Here is a 13,259-nt window from a genome sequence, read left to right as displayed (position 1 = left end):
TTAAGAGGCCACTCCAGTGTTTCAGGGGCACTACGCAACCCGCGTTAACCTCATAAGATTCAATGCTATTTTTATTTTGCTTCTAACTTATTAACTAATATAGATTTAGAAATGATGCTTGCTTGATATGTAAGACAATGATGCTCTTATCAAAGCCTCTTTCTTCAAAAACGTGCATAAATTATGGTTCAAACCTAGACAATAAACTTCTGCATATTAGTAAAGATTAGTATAAAACCATAATTTATGCACGTTTTTGAAGAAAGAGGCTTTGATAAGAGAATCGTTGTCTTACATATCAAGCAAGCATCATTTCTAAATATATATTAGTTAATAAGTTATAAACAAAATGAAAATAGCATTGAATCTTATGATGTTAACGCGGGTTGCGTAGTGCCCCTGAAACACTGGAGTGGCCTCTTAAGCAGCCTGTCGTCTTGCATTTTTCTGCGAGACGTAGTTCAGTTTGAACCTGCGTCTCAGAGGCCCTCAAAGTAGCTTGACGCTCTGCTTGTTCGTCACGCCTTTCCTGCGCTGAGCAGGCGATTCAGCGGCTCTCTCAGCGACGAGAGAGTCTCGCCTTTGCCGAGTCCAAGCAGGCTGTATCTTGAGACGTTGGCCTGGATCTTGTCTTCTCAGTTCAGCATCTTCCATGGAGTCACATAGCGGCCAGGAAGATTGCATTTAATTCTAACAAATTCCAGTTTTATATTCAGTTTCACTCTCCTTAGCCATAATCCACAAAAACGTTAAAAATGCAACTTAGCCAGCTAATTATGCAAAATGTATGCGATATATATTTAATTATTCATTTTCTGAAAGATCAGCCACTCGAAAAGTCGGCAAGTTTAACCGTGTAACACGTAGATATAAAATAATGACCTGTAACGGGACATACTCCCTTATGGCACTCGCGTCCTGGACGACCGGGGTTCAGATCCCGGATCCCGTCGTTAATCCTGAATTGTGCTATCCATGGTTCCCCGAATTAACTCTGTGCAAATTCCACCGCTGATTCTTGTCGTAAACCACGGTGTTTCATTTCCTAATCTCCCTGCTTTGTGTTCGTCGTGTGTGTTCGTCTTCAATAACTTCGCGGTTCACATGAAATATGAAATAAATATGAAATAACCCCGCTAATCCGAACCCCACTAATCCGAAAAAGTTTTAGTTAAAAAGAAATATTTAAAAAAATTATAATTTTTGTGTTAATTTTTTTTCATGCCTTGACCCAATATCAACATGTTTAGTGATTTCATACCTTTAAAAATATTATAAGTGGGCTGTGTTAATCGTTAAACGCTAAACGATAATAAAATACTAGCTGAACTAATATATGGTCTCGGCCCCGATTATTGGGGAATCCACAGAACTATTAATTAATTATAACGAAATTAAATACAACTATACCCTATTGTAGTTAAAAAAAACAACCTTTGGTTCTTCTTTCGCTATCGTAAACATCATGTAGAATGATTTGTTTAAGCCGTACAGCGCTGTTGTACCAGCCTTGCACTGCGATGGTCCAGGTTTGATATCAGACGGGGTCGAACCAGATCGGTGAGGTTTTCTCGGGGTACTCTCGTTTCCCCATAGTCCTTCATTACTTTCAATGCTCCAATCAAATCTCAAATGACCTCCATGTCGCTGAAACGTTAAAGCCATTCAACATTAATTGATTAATTCGTTCATCATCAGTGGCGTCCCTAAAAGAAGAAAAGCTTTCACGGGAAGATTATGAAAATGTCCTCCGTGGAGTCATGAATTGCCAGGAGACGGCATTCTATGGCGTAGTTGAGGTCACGTTTTACCTCACCATCGCCATATTGCAACAACAATAAAATTGTGGAAATGGTGCTTGACCACGTCTGATGATAGTTATCAGTTCAGAATTTCCATTTTTTTTTTTAACGCGGCCACTTACATAGAATACAGTTATTTAAAACAGATACCACAACGCAAACACTACACACACGTAGACCAATGTTTTTAGGTGTCGGGTAGACATTGAGGGGAACATCAGCTGGACTCCCGTGACGCCAGGGTGAGCCCCGTCACAGTTCTACGGCCCTCCGGCATGCATGCCAGTAGCTGAGAGCGGGTGGGATTTGAGTGCGTCTCAGGGCAAGCCCTATACGCTCTAGGTCTAGGACGCATACATGTGGCTGCAGCAGTGTGGTCTGGTGCCCTGGCTGCAGTTGTGGCCTTGGACACGTCCCCGAAGTTGGAACAGTCGGATGGAAAGGCACGGGAAATGCCAGCACAGACGGGAACCGCGAGTGGAGGGAGGAACTTCGCGTAGTTCTTGGAGCAGGGTTTGGAAGCAGCGGGGCGTGTCGGCGCGCGGGCGGGAATCTGCGCCTAAAGAAGCTTCACTGCGATCGCCCCCAGGTGTGCGCGGACAGTTCCGCCGGGACTGGTCGCTGACGGTAAGCCGCGATGCGTGGTCTTCGTACGCCGCCAAGAGAAGGTCGTGGTCGGCTTTGAAGTAGTCACACGGGCGGGGGTAAGGGGATGGACTGGCGACAGGAGGAGGTTGAGGAAGGGTCTGGGCGGCGGCGGCCACATTAAATCTTCATCAGTGTCGTCCCCGCGGCCCGCTCCTAATGACCGTGCTTGACCAGTGCGAGCGGCCAGCGCCACGAGCGCGGGAAGGGGAGGGGATGGGCCGAGGATTAAGGACTTGACCTCCCCAACCCGCCCGTCGCTTAAACTTCGATTGACCCGCCGCCACCTCCGGCGCGACCCGGCGGAAAAGACCCTCTGGAAAGACGTCGGACGAGTCGATCGCCGGCCGCCGAAGCTGGTTCGCGGGTCTTAAAGGCGGGGCCGGAGAAATGAAAACATCTCCGCGCGCAGACGCGTGAAGCGACACGCTGGTAAGAGGGGTTTAGGCCCCGCCATATCGGTTTATTAAATCTTTTTGCTGTAATTCAAATTTTGTGCTATTTATCTCAAATTTTCGTTGTACCAAGGCATAAATCATATCTCACAGACCTTACATACCTTGTTGCAACCACATGTTTGCAAACAGGTTCTAGTCTGCAAGCGCCGCGAGGAAATAACGTATTATATCTCGCGGACGACTACAACTGGCATGATAAACACACAATTTCATAAGTGTTGACTTCAACAAATAGCCAAAGCTAAGTCCAATGTCATGTCAAAAAAAAAACACCTAGTTTTATTGCAAGTGTTATCAAAATATTTGAAATGGCAAGATGGCGAGGCCTAATCACCCTTAAAGCTATATATTCCGTGTTAATACGGACAGTAATGCTGGAATCACTGCAGTGCGACGGATGCGACGCGACCGTAAAGCATCGCGTCGTTGGAACATGCTGTTCTTACTAGTGCGACAAGCAATAGTGAAATATATTGTTACGAACGCGAGAGACCAGACCGCAGTGCCAGGTTCCGAGCTGGCTGGCCGCCCTGCACGGCCACTGGCGTCACGTGCTGTATCATGTTCGTGCGGTTTACTGATGTAATGCATGCCACGCGTGCCTGACTGTATTACGAGGGTCCTCGCTATCTCCTCCCCCCTCCGCTCACCGCGCATCGTCTCGCCTCGGGCTATCATCACCTTTACAGAGGCCACCGCGTGGAGTGGCGTGAACGAGCGTCGCCGTTCTCGATGAATCGGGTGTCGGTCGGCCCGGGATGACGCGACTTGTCACAGCTGCTCTCGTCGGTTCGAGAAGGGCGCCACAGTTACTTAAGCAGCGACGCCGGCCTCCGCGGGAGTTCCGCGAGTTCGGAGAGTTCCGCGAGTGAAAGGAAGTGCGACATCGACGAAGAGGGTGAGAGACCCTCTCGAGAGAGTGCGACTGAGTGGCGCTAAACTGTGTGTGTGAACAGGTGCGTGGTGAGGGGCGAACCACTTTTGAGCTAGATACAGTGAGGAGTGTGAACTGTGGTACCTAACAGACATTGAGTGACTTGCGAATTAAAATTTTTAAGTGCCAGTGATTGATTATCGACAAATTTTAAGTACAATTATTTTTAGTAATGTAAATATTAGTAATTAATAAAACTGTAACAAAACCTAATTGGGCCATTTCTTACGAACTCAGTAGTTCTCCCCACATAAATCTTAGCAATATATGAAGTGACCATATACACTAAAAAAGCACATTAAAAAACCATCCATGTTTACAGGGAATTTTTAATCTATGCCTATGCTTGAGATTAAAAATTTAAGTATTAATCAAATTTAAGATTCATTCTAAAAAAACAGCATGTGATCAAATTTCCAAGATCACACAGATATCTTATCTATAGGCCTTTTAAGTAAACAAAGATATATATATATATATACGTATAATAATTATATTATAAATGCACCAGTTTAACCGTTCTTCGGAAACCAAATTCTGATACTCATTTATGTAAATTCGCGCCCGCGAAGGTATTGAAAAAAAAATGGTAATTTCAGATTCTGCGTTGTGCTTCCGGTAAGCTGCGCGCCACGTTTCATACCTGTAACTTTGGACAGTTGCTTTCCCGACATTTTTTCCTTAATTAAAACAGCTTATTTTGTCATTATATTCCACCTATTAAATTTGCGCATGATATTTTTTGAATGCTATGTATATCCCAATCATAAACGAGTACAGTCAGGTTTAAAGCAGCGGTATGGATTAAACTTCACACATCTTGGCAAAACAGCACGCAACTAACGCAACTGGTATGTTTGGGAAAGAATCGGTTACGACCTACTGAATATAACCATCATTAGCGTTTGCCTGGAGTGATCCCAGGTAAACCAAGTTGAACAGTAGTCAGACTAGCCGGACCGGGGTCAAGCAGTATCCTCTGGAATGTGAGCAGAGCATGAGGTCCACAGCAACCCTCCCTGTCCACCAAACTGATTAGCAAATTTTTAAAATTAATTTAAGTAATTTAAGTAATGTGAAAGTTTTTAAAATTATATTTGTTACTAAAATCAAAACTTAATTCTGTATCCCACCACGAAACTTAAAAAAAAAAAAAAAAAAAAAAAATATATATTCAAATAAAATTAAATAAATAATTTTCAGAACAAATATTTCCTGGGACGCTAGCATATATTAAGAGGGTTCATTGGTTTAAAAATCTTTGATGAAGAAAGTAACCTGTACGGTATTGACGTATAAATTGAGGCTATGGTGATTGTGTAAGGCCCTATAAATATTGATTGTTGTGAGCTTGGATCAGAAAAAATGTGTTTGAGAAATGCTTAGACCAAAGTTGGGGCAAATAATTACACTTGAAAATTTCTTAGAGTATGGAGCGAATTAAATAACTACACTCATGCTAGCTAGACTGTTGTTACTTGCTTCTCACGGAATTAACCTCTAAATGTCTTCTGTGACTAGCATTCAGCTTCAAAAATGTCGTTAGTTTTCCAAAACGTAATCAGCGAAATCACTTTTTTTAATACTGATATAATCTAGCAATTTACCAGTAATAGTAACTACTAACAAATAACAGTAAAAAGCAAATTCATATTTTAACTTTGCAGTAACACATACATTTGAATATCATGTTGCGCTTCACACTCTTCAGATAGGTGTCATTACTGTAATAAGTCTCACGTGCTTGAATGCTTTTGATACATAGTTGTCATATATTCTCATTACTGCGTATATGTATATGGTTCTTTCGTATTATTGTGTAAAATAAAATTGAATTTTACTATACGAAATCAAGTTTATTGTTATAATATGCATTCTGCAATACATTTACTTATACCCACATAGGTATTCAAAAGTTCATAACAATTCGAAAGTATATATGAATTTCATAATTCATCTAAAATTTAAATAGCTCGTTTCCCAGCAAGCATTCAGTAGGTAGTTTTATTCCATCAAACAAGCAAATAAGTAAATTGCTTACAATTCATATTAAAGAAGACATATTTGTTGCAAAAAAAAGACTGCACCAACGTGTGTAAAAAGTTTGATAAGACTAAATATATTATAGTTTGTGGCGGAACATGACCAAACATATGAAAGTCTGTGGGGGCGAGATCTGGACTGTAAGGAGGGTGTGTAAGAATCTCCCAGCCCAGTTGTTGAATGTATTCTTGCGTTATCTTTGCTGTATGCTGCCATGCAGTGTCGTGAAGCAAAATTGAACTTTTTTTCCCCCTTAAAAGTCCTTGACGTTTTATTTGAATTGCAGGCTTTAATTGGTTTTTCAGCATATCAGTGTAATATTGACTGTTAATTCTTCGCTGGTCTTCAAGATAATTGCATAAAAAGGGCCTCGTGAGTTCCAGAAAAAAGTAAGCATCACTTTCCCACGTTGGAGAACTTGTGTGTTTCCACTCAAGGCTTTGTCTCTTCGCCTCAGGCTCGTAATAGTGAATCCATGTCTCATCGGCCATTACAATTCTTTCAAAAAAAAAGCTTCTTCCTCAATGGAAAATCGAGCTTTCAACTGTTTACTGATTTGAAGCCTCGTTTCTTTGTGGGTGTCCGTAATTTGTCTCGGTACCCAACTTGCGAGGTTTTCTTGTATTGCAGTTTATTTTGAATGATGTTATGGACAGTTCCAACACTTGCTGACACTTTTCCAGCTATAATTTCAACGGTAATTCTTCTGTTGTCTCTAATTCTTTGGTCAATGCAATATTCAAAGGAGGAAGTGGCAATTTAGACTGGTCGGCCACTCCTCTGCTCATCATCGATACTTTCGTGGCCACTTTTAAAATTTTTCCACCCACTTGTAAATGTTCAAACGGTTTAAAGATTTTTCCCCATAAACTTTTAAAATCCTTACATGGATACACTACATCTAAAAATCTAATCACGGGACAGCTGTTCTTCCACGGTGCAATTTCAATCAGACTTGATATCTTGAAATGACTGATTTATAGGTAGAGACCTGAAAAATTCGCGGGTTCATTTCATGTTAGGCTAAAATTCAAATAATTTTACCGTAGTGCTGCTTCTGTCATTGGTTCACTGTTAATCTGGAGGACTGAGGGCCAATTAGAGACCCTCACTCATAGAAGTGTCGAATCACCGGTTACCCAGTCGAGACGACTCACAAGTCAGCAGCCAATGTATAGTTGGGATTTGCCCGAGTGTGTAAGGATATTGGAGTCCATCCTGAAGTTCATTAAACCCGCGAATTTTTCCGGTCTCTATTTATAGGGTATGTTTACAAAATATTATCGAACAGCTGATCAGAAGTCATTGCAAGGATGTTAACTTAAACTTTTGAAAGTTTCACATTTATTAAATAAACCGTTTTTGAGCTACATCGATTTGTCTTGTTACTTACTGAATGGCAAACACGCGGAGCGTCTCCGGAGCGACGAACTCAGAACTGACGATGCGAATACCCACACTCGCCACGGCAGAATGATACAATATAGTGATCCCTAAATTAATTTTCTTTGCAGTCCTAAACCTCTTATAATTTTCCGATTTTCTTTTCCATAATATGAATATAGGTATGTTTGGTTTAAGAATAACAAAATCATAACACCAAACCTACTTAAGGGGAAAGTAAGAATGCAATGTTTCATATAATTACTATTTTAATTTTTCGAAATGCAATGGTGTATTTATAAAATCATGAGTATGCTCTACATATTTTACATCAAAACCGTTAACAATTTCAGTGACAGGGCCTTTTTTTCTCATCCTTGCTACCACCATTAGTTTTAATTTATTAAATTTAAAATGTATGTATATATATATTTATATGAGCAAGAATCGCAAAAGGCATAATGTGAGAAACTGGTAAGAAAAAGCGAGACAAGTGATTGCAACAAACCTGGCAGCGTGGAGTTTTCTTACGTTTTTAAGTGGATAAAACCAGTTACAGTAGTGGAATCTACCGGCCTGGAGTCAAAAATAGCTCAAAAGCATTGCAGTAGTGGCTCGCGCTTCGCCAAAGCTATTTTTCCAGAGTTTCCCATATTGTCCTATTACGATATGAGTGCTCGTATGGTTGTTTGTTTTATTAGAGTTTGGTAAAATTGTGATAGTTGATCCTGGACCAAAATAAGGGAAAAATCACTGTATACCTGATATTTCGTTGAAACTACCCCCATCCCCTTAAACTAAGCTTCTATACTCCTCTTAAAGCCCGGGCAACGCTATGTACTTTAGCAAGAAGTACATATGGATAACATCATACACATCTAACTTGATATAAAGATACTATACAATACGTAGTGTGAAACCAATGGATTATGAATTGGAGAGAATTTCAGAGAAACCAAGGAAATTGTTGTGATGATGCGTGTGAATTGGTTGCACTAAATGATCCTAAACACACTCTTGCCCTGAGGCGGGACTTGAATCCAATGATCCAGGGCTAAAATCTCGGTACACTGTCTCCTACACCACCGAACTTAGTATGATAAATGCAGAGACAGGAAATTTGTCGAGTGTACACAAAATATTTGAAAGACATGAACAAGTGCGCAAGTGCACAGGCGACACAGCGAGCGTGTAAGACTGTGTGTGTATGTGAGTATGCGTGTGCGCGCAAGTATGCAATCCTTACTAATATTATAAATGCGAAAGTAACTCTGTCTGTCTGTCTGTATGTCTGTTTGTTTGTTTGTTACCTTTTCCCGGCTGAACGGCTGAACGGATCATAATAAAATTTGGCAAGGAGATAGATTATATCCTGGGGATGGACATAGGCTATCTTTTGTCTAAAAAATAAATTTTAAACGGGTTAAAAAAATATATCTTAATTTTATGTAATGTGTGTCATAGATATACAAACTGTTAGTGTCATTCCTCTATGTCTGCCGAGCAATAGCTTTCAAGCCATTGCGTTACGTTTTGCTATTGTAAGGAATTTAGTAGAGAGTAAGAAAAATTAAAGCTCTGCATCGTAGTACCTCAATACACCAGTAGATGTCACTGTTTTTTTTAAATCGTTTTATAGTTTGCACATCCTAACTAATATTATAAAAGCGAGTGTTTGTTTGCTACGCCAAGAAATTTTGCATAGAGATAATTTATGGGCTGGAGAGTGACATAGGCTCATTTTTATGTACGGTTCCAGTGGAATTAATTTATTCCTCTAAAAATACGTACTTTTATATTGTTACATTTTGTTTGGTTGATCGCAAGGTAAATTTATTTATATATGATTTTTTTATTTAATTTCTTCTATATATATTTTCTCCCTACCTAGGGCACTTATAATTCTTTTAAAATTCACGTGTATGTTTTCAATGTCATTCGAGTTGTACAATTTTTTTTGTCAAATTGGTCATTATTTATACTTTGTTTCATTTTGAAAACATACGTTTTTTTTTAGGTATTATGACAAATAAAAAAAATTAGTTTCACTAACATTCTTAGGTTTTTATTGTGTGGATAGTGTTTCAAGTTTAATATTATGTAGGTACATAAATTCTTAAACTAATAAATTTCTTCGAAATTTATTAATATGTTGGCAGGGCCTACTAATTTTTTCTATTCTCTCCCCCCCCCCCCCCCCCCCAGGTAGTCAAAGTCCCTAATTTTCGATAGTTTAAAAATTTTTAAAAATCTTTCTCTTTCGATTTTAAGTGTTTTCGTCCTCGAACCCCCCGCCCCCCTCTGGGAACAAAGCCCCAAAATTTCGACAATTTCAGGAATTTCAAATATCTATTCTTTCGAGATGGAGTGTTCCGAAACATTCCAGGTCCTGAACCTCCACCCCTTCCTCAAATCTGAAAACCCCAAAAATTCGAAAAATTGGATGAAATTGTATTAAAATTAAGTCATTACGAACTAAAGTGTCCGGGGGATGGTGGAACGTTTACCCAAAATCGACTTCCCCATCAAATTTGTGGGAAAATTTTAAAAATTTCTTAAATTTAAGTAAATTTTTTACTATTTGGAGTGTTTCCGAGCCATTCGGGGTCCTCAAACTATAATTCCCCCACAAGGAGTCAAAAACTCAAAATTTCAAAAATTTCAAAAATCATTCTCTTTCGATTTTGAGTGGTTCCCTGCCATTCAGGGTCCTCAAAATACCCCTCCCCCTCTGAGGACAAAGCCCCAAAATCTCGAAAATTTCAGGATTTTCAAATATCATTTCTTTCGAGATGGAGTGTTTCGAACCATTCGAGGTCCTGAACATCCACCCCTCCCCCCCCTTCCTCAAAAGTGAAAGCCCCAAAATTTCGAAATATAAGAATATATATAATTGGATTTTGGCATGTATGACGTCGATAAACTCTTACACCGTTTTACCGATCGCCATGAAAGTTGGCACATCGAAGTGTTTTTATCATGGAGAAGGTTTTTATGCTATCCATTTTTTTGTAACTTGCCGCTAGATGGCGCTGCAGCGCATCAACTTCTAAACCTTTCAACCGATCGCCATGGGTAAACAGAAAATCATAGGTCACAGATACACAAACAGTAATTATGTGTCATTTCTTAATGTCCACCACACTGGACATATCACTATCCATTTTGCTGTAACTCGCGGACAATATATCACCCGGTGTTCAGCCCGGGCAAAACCGGGTACTGCAGCTAGTTGTGCTATAACGCAAACATGTTATCGATTGCCAGTGTAAACACCACACCCGCATGTGTTTGTATGATCGTATTCAAATACCAGTGCATGGCGGGGTGAGTGTTCAGATCACTTACCTTCCACCAAGGCCATTCAGGCTCACTTTCTGGCAAGTACATAGCAAGCGTGGCTCCTTGCTGGGTTTTTGTTGGAGGGAGGTGGGGGGAGGTAGAGACCGCAGGGGGCGATAGCACATCTCGAACCCAAACATCACGTTTTATTTTATTTTCTAAGTTGTATTTATGTGTTAAATCAAATGCTTTAATTCGCGTATTAATGTTTTCTTTAGTAAAAAAAAATTGTTTGTTAATATTACATAAGTATTTGATACCATAAATTTGTAAATATTCCAAGCTTCTGACTTACTTAGGTTCCTTCACGCTGGGCCACTTCACCACTTTCCCAGTTTGCCAGTGTGAAAATGGACTTGGTGGAAGCAAGTGCAGTCTTTGTGTTGTTGCTACAGCGAAATAATTGCCGGAAAAAAAAACAGAAGATACGGGATTCATACGATCCTTCGTTGAGCGATAACAATACGATTTCTAAAACAACACTTTTTTTTAAAATAAGTATTTTGAGTATTCTATTGCAGGCATGTCGCAGACTACGATTCCGTCAGGAACTTCTAAAATAAACCCTTTCGGTGTGGTAGCTTCGCCATGAGTGGAAGAAACAGCAACTCGTATGCGGCAGGAAGTGGCTTGGTTATAAACGGGCCAATGTGTGCGCGACCCCCCGGCCTCTGACGGTGTGAATGCGCCACCGAGTGTGAATAGTGCTGTTTGGTTTCGTGTCACCACGGCGTGGCGCTGTTTCTGTTGGCGCGCTCCAGTGTGAAGGGAGCCATCGTGTCGTGTTTTGCAAAACAATCATTTCCTTCATGATGGCCCCCTCAGAAAGGATTCCCTGGAGACGTCCCTGGTACGTAGTCCTTTATGACTCGTCAGCATGCTTCCTGCAAACACCCATACGTAGAGACCGGAAAAATTCGCGGATTCATTTCACGATATGCTAGAATCCAAACAACTGTACATTTATATTGATTCTGTGATTGGCTTACAGTTTATCTGAAGGACTTTTAGCCAATGGGAAACCTTCAACCAAAAAAGTATCGAATCGCAAGCGTCCCAGTTGACAAAAGTCACGAGTCAATAGCCAATGAGCACGTGACATTTGCCTGAGTATGTAGAGGGTTGTGGAGTCTATCCTAGAGGTCATCGAAAGCGCGAATTTTTCCAGTCTCTACCCATACGATATACTTATCACTAGAGACCTGCAAAATTCGCGGATTCATCGACCTCTAGGATAGTCTCCACAGTCATTTAAATACTCGCGGAAATGACACCTGTTCATTGGCTACTGACGCGTAAGACGTCTCAAATAGGCTGTCCGTAATTCGGCACTTTCTTGGTTTAGTTGTTTCCCATTGGCTCACAGTTCCCCGGATAAAATGTGGGCCAATCGCAGAAGCGGTACGAAGGTATAGTTGTTTTGATACTAGCCCATCGCGAAATGAATCCGCGAATTCTGCATGTCTCTACTTATCACTGACATGTTTCATGATAGCTTAAGTATGATAAATTCGAGTTTGCAAATTTGGTTACTCTCTGAGCTTTACACTTTTCATTACGCTCTGATGACTCATCGCGTCGACTCATTATATACAAACTGTTACGAAGTTTCACTTAAAAAAATTATGATTTCTAATTTTTTTTTTCACAGTTGGTTAAGTGGACCACAGAAACTATTTTGACAGTTCTTGGTCATTCCTCAGGAGAGTGTAATCCAGAAAGTGAATTCGAATTCTTCTCATGCTTGTATATAACTTATATATATAAATTATATATATATAACTTCCAGTCAAGAGCTTCCGCATAATTTCATTCAGCAGAGGGGGGAGGAGAGAGAGGAATAGAACAATATTGTCCGCTATTTGTTTTTAAATTCTTTACTTTCGTTGGTGAGAACGATAGATTTTTTTGTAAGACTGGGAAAGGGGAGGGGGGAGGGAATAATTCACCCATCCCCCCTTTTTTCAGCGTACGCCACTGCTTCCAGTCCGAACGCACGTGACTGATGACTGTCGGCGACTTCTTTTCAGAGTTCGAGGCTGGCTTTCAGGGAACGAAACCACAGTAGGTACTGTCCGAAAGTAATTGATGACTACGATTAGGAAAAGGGGGGGGGGGGGGGAACCCATCTCCCTGGACGGGAAGGTCCGGCAGTTCACCATCCGCACACACGACGTCGCGATGCGCAAAGCTGTCCACAAACCCCGAATCAGCAATCCGCCATTACCTGACTCAGAGACTCATTCATGCGTGAGGTCCGAAGCTTTTCAACATGCCCGAGCATGCGCGCGGTGTAATTAGAGGGACCGCCTATCTTTTTTTTTGCCCCCCCACCCCTCTGTCCATCGGACACTCGGGGAGACGTCCTGTAACAAATGAAGGCTGTGTGATTAGGGGCGCGCAATGAAAGAAGGGGTTGTTGAGAGAGGGGGGGGGGGGTGTAAAAAAAATATATATTGTCCGTCCACAAGACGGGGTGGAAGAGGACCGTCTTTCGCGTCCTAATGGCAGTAAATTGGAGGATTATGCAAATGCGGTCGGCGGGGAGGTCCGACGCGCGCTGATCCCTGCGCAAACACGGGGCCCCGCTATTAGCGCGTGCTACCGCGTCCGGTGATAAAATTTTATATCGCGGTCGGGCGGGTTCGCGCC

The sequence above is a fragment of the Bacillus rossius genome, chromosome 5 (genome assembly GCF_032445375.1).
Source record: "Bacillus rossius redtenbacheri isolate Brsri chromosome 5, Brsri_v3, whole genome shotgun sequence".
In the NCBI taxonomy this organism is placed as follows: Eukaryota; Metazoa; Arthropoda; class Insecta; order Phasmatodea; family Bacillidae; genus Bacillus; species Bacillus rossius.
The sequence above is the reverse complement of the archived record's forward strand: the minus strand, read 5'-3'. Positions refer to the sequence as shown.